General features: G+C 49.3%; 1 non-coding gene across 1 annotated transcript; it reads left to right on the forward strand.

The window, feature by feature from the left end:
- The first annotated feature begins 767 nt into the window (after positions 1-767).
- LOC139274480 (U5 spliceosomal RNA) lies at positions 768-881 on the forward strand. Its single transcript, XR_011595537.1, has one exon. It is a non-coding gene; the product is annotated as a U5 spliceosomal RNA (small nuclear RNA).
- Positions 882-4,766: the final 3,885 nt, after the last annotated feature.

Here is a 4,766-nt window from a genome sequence, read left to right on the forward strand (position 1 = left end):
CCTTTGGTGGCTGAACAGTCCATTGCGAGAGCAACAAATCCTGTCACAGGTGGGAGAGACATTCATCGGGGGAAGGGGGGGTTGGGACACGCTCCTTCCGCTGCCTGCGCCTGACCTCTTCACGCTCGCGGCATTGAGATTCGAAGAGCTCAACGCCCTCCCAGATGCACTTTCTCCACCTAGGGCGGTCTTCGGCCAGCGACTCCCAACTGTCAGTGGTGATGTCGCACTTTACCAGGGTGGCTTTGAGGATGTCCTTGTAACGTTTCTGCTGCCCACCTTTGGCACGTTTGCCGTGATGGAGCTCCGCATAGAGCAATTGCTTAGGGAGCCTCGTGCCTGGCATGCGAACTATGTGGCCTGCCCAGCGGAGCTGATCGAATGTGGTCAGTGCTTCAATGCTAGGGATGTTGGCCTGGACGAGGACGCTGATGTTGGTGCTATCCCCCCATGGGGTTTGCAGGATCTTGCAGAGACATCGTTGGTGATATATCTCCAGCGACTTGAGGTGTCTTCTGTACATGGTCCATGCCTCAAATGCATACAGGAGTGCGGGTATTACTACAGCCCTGTAGACCACGCCCATAATGTTCTATACAGCACTTTGCACAAAAGCCATGAACCTTCAGGTATGACAGTTACTTTCCCTCGCGCTGTATTGGTTTGTGCTAATATATTTTTTCTGGAAGTTAGTTCTAGCGGCTCAGTACAATGTTAAAGAGGCAAGCCGTCGCTTGGGGGCGAGGAACTGAGCGTGAATATTCAGTACACTCTGATTTCTCTTCAGATCGTATAAATCTTTCGCCTTTTACTAAAGATTTCCATCGAGAAGAACACTTAGTGTTTTAATTAATTTTTTGAGGCCCTGCTTTTGTGGGGCTGTCCTATTGTTGAAAAACAGATTGATCTTTACTTCTTTGTGGCGGTTTTATGAAGTTGTAAATATTATTTTGAATATTTTGTTTACTGGCAGTAGTTGTAATGAAGGGGTTATCGGCGCATTAGTCAAGTTCTCAAGTGTTTGGGGTTTACATAAGTTGTGTTACTATGATGCGTGTTCGGGGCCCAGGGGAGCCGCGAGTTCGGTGCCAGGGGCCCAGGAGCAGCACAGGCCAGCCCACATTGCGATATGTGTGTGCACTGGGTCTGTGCAGCAGAGCAGGTCTCCAGTCTTGGGTAACCCTTGCCACTGGACTAAGACCGAGCTCTGTCAAGCCCGTGTGGTGGCTGGTGTGCAACGGCCACCACACTTTAAAAGAATCCACGCACAGGCATCTTCCACCCTTCAGGATGTAGTTCGGGTCCTTCATTGAAACACCTGTGAACTCGTCCTTTTTTTGGTGTGGAAACAAGTTATCCTCGTTTCGAGGGACCACCTATGATGATGATGGTTTCGAATAACTTCACAGATGGCCGGGTGGCGGATGAGTGTAACTACCTCCTGGGGGTCACCATTGACCAGAAATGTAACTGGACCAGCCACATAAATACTGTGGTAACAAGAGTGGGTCGGAGGCTGGGTCTGTGGCGAGTGTCTCACCTCCTGAGTCCCCAAATTTACACAATTTACAAGGCACAAGTTAGGAGTGTGATGGAATGAGTGCAGCTGCAACAACATTCAAGAAGCTTGACATCATCCACAACAAAGCAGCCGCTTGATTGGCACCTCATCCACCACCTTCAACATTCACTCCCTCCACCACCGGTGCACTGTGGCTGCAGTGTGTACCATCTACAAGATGCACTGCAGCAACTCGCCAAGGCTTCTTCAGCAGCACCTCCCAAACCCACGACCTCTACCACCTAGAAGGATAATACTCTAGAAGCTCGACCTTATCCAGGACAAAGCAGACTGCTTGGTTGGCACCCCATCCAACACCTTCATAGAATCCCAGAAGTTTACAGCACTGGAAGGAGGCTATTTCGACCCATCGTGTCCGTGCCGGCCAACAAGAGGCTCTCCAGCTCGAGGTCAGTAGCCTTGCAGGTTACAGCACTTCAAGTGTACATCCAAGTGCTTTTTAAATGTGATGAGGGTTTCTGCCTCTACCACCCTTTCAGGCAGTGAGTTCCAGACCCCGTCAACCCTCTACGTGAAGAAATTTCCCCTCAAATCCCCTCTTAAACCAATTACTTTAAATTTATGCCCCCTGATTGTTGACCCCTCTGCTAAGGGAAACAGGCTCTTTCTATCCACTATATGTAGGCCCCTCATAATTTTATACACCTCAATGAAGTCTTCCCTCAGCCTCCTCTGTTCCAAGGAAAACAAACTCAGCCTATCCAATCTGTCCTCTTAGCTAAGATTCTCCACGCCGGCAACATCCTCATAAATCTCCTCTGCACCCTCAAACATTACGCAGTACTCCAGCTGTGGCCTAACTAGTGTTTTATACAGTTTAAGTATAACCCCCCCTGCTCTTGTATTCTATGCCTCGACTAATAAAGGCAAGTATTCCGTATGCCTTTTTTTTCCCAAAAATATACTTTATTCACATAAAATTTTCACAATACATTGGAAAATAGTTCATTACCTTGCAGTCAGCAATTCCATACAATTCGTTTGGATGCTGACAGCAGTGCCATACAATGCACTAGCGTGCATTTCATTTCAGGGTACAGTTTAGTACAATCCATAAATCACATTAATACTGTGCAAATAAGGGTATTACATGGAGCAGATGAGAACAGGTTTACATTACATTCCAGGACACATTTCAATACCGATCACGAATCGCGTTACATGTACCACTATGCAGATGAAAACAGTACACGGAACGAATGAGAATACATTTACATTTCTTTACAAGTTACTAAACAGTGCAGAGACTTTCATTATACATGGCACAACACAGGTGTTTTTCAGTACATGGTGCTCTATGTATACAAGCAGATTAACAAGTACAGCCCGAGGGGGGTCTGATTCCAACCCCTGGGTTTACCGTGACGGAAGGGCCTTAAACTGTGGCTCTTCCCCATCGTGCCTTTGCGGCGACTGCACCAATCTTTAGTGCGTCCCTCAGCACGTACTGCTGGACCTTGTATTGCGCCAGTCTGCAACACTTGGCCATGGACATCTCCTTGCTCTGGAAAACCAGCAAGTTTCGGGAAGACCAAAGTGCGTCTTTCACTGAGTTGATGGCTCTCCAGCAGCAGATGATGTCTGTCTCGGTGTATGTCCCTGGGAACAGCCCGCAGAGCACAGAGTCCTGTGTTGGGTTGAACCTCGACAGCAACCACTGCATCTCCTTCCAGACCTGCCTTACAAAGGGGCAATTGCGAAGGAGATGGATGACAGTCTCGTCCGCACCACAGTCGACTCGGAGGCAGAGTACCATGTCTCTGAAACCCCGGCTGTGCATGAAGGATCTGATGGGTAGGACCCTTCTCACTGCCACCCAAGCTATGTCTTGGTGCTTGTGTGAAAGCTCTGGCGATGAGACATTCTGCCAAACGAGTTCGACAGTCTTCTCGGGGAACCGTCCGACAGGATCCATCATCTCCTTCTTCCGTAGGGCATCCAAGACTTTACGTGCCGACCACTGCTTTATGGCCTTGTGGCCAAAGGTGTTTTTCTTGAAAAACTTTTCCATGAAGGACAGGTGGTCAGGCATGGTCCAACTGGTTGGAGTGTTCCACGGCAGCCAGGCCAGACCCATCCTTCACAACACCGGGGATAGATAGAATCTCAGCACGTACTAACACTTGGTGTTTGCGTACCAAGGGTCTATGCACAGCTTGATGTAGCCGCACACAAAGGTGGCCATCAGGATGACGGCCACGTTCAGAACGTCCTTTCCCCCCTTGTCCAGAGATTTCGATCTCCAGACGAAATGGAGGACAGCTCCGGGTGACTGCCACGGCACAGGAACAGAGTGTGGGCCAGACCTGTGCCACGTACAACAACACCGAGAGCACCTCACTCCTGATGACCAGGTTCTTTCCTGCCATGGAGAGGGAGCGCAGCTTCCACCATCCCAGTTTCTGTTTGGCTTCAGCGATATGCTCCTTCCAGTTTTTGGCGCAGGCCTGTCCGCTCTGAACCATATTCCCAATACCTTCAGGTAATCTGACTTCACGGTGTATGCCTTCTTAACCACCTTATCTACCTGGCCTGCTACCTTCAGGGATCTGTGGACATGCATTCCCAGGTCCCTTTGTTCCTATACACTTCTCAGTGTCCTACCATTTAATGTGTATTCCTTTTCGTTGTTAGACCTCCCCAAATGCATTCCCTCACACTTCTCCAGATTGAATTCCATTTGCCACTGTTCTGCCCACCTGACCACTACATTGATATCTTCCTGCAGTCTACAGCTTTCTTCTTCATTATCAACCACACAGCCGATTTTAGTATCAACTGCAAACTTCTTAATCATAACCCTCTATATTCAAGTCTCATCATAGGCGGTCCCTCGAACGAGGATGACTTGCTTCCACATGAGTTCACAGATGTTTCAATGAAGGCCCCGATATTCCAGTCCTGAACTCCAGTTGAAGGGGTGGGAAGATGCCTGTGTGTGGATTTTTTTAACGTGTGGTGACCATTGCACATGAGCCACTACACAAGCTTGAGAGAGCTAGGCCTTTATCCAGTGGCAAGGGTTAACCAGGTCGACTGGAGACCTGCTCTGCTGCACGGACCTAGTGCGCACACAAATCGCAGTGTGGGCTGATCTGTGCTGCCCCTAGGTCCTTGGCTCTTCTGGGCCCCGTACCCTCATTTGCCACACCTCCGCCACGATCTCTCCCTGCTCCTCCGCCAC

Source organism: Pristiophorus japonicus, chromosome 9 (genome assembly GCF_044704955.1).
Source record: "Pristiophorus japonicus isolate sPriJap1 chromosome 9, sPriJap1.hap1, whole genome shotgun sequence".
NCBI lineage: Eukaryota > Metazoa > Chordata > Chondrichthyes > Pristiophoridae > Pristiophorus > Pristiophorus japonicus.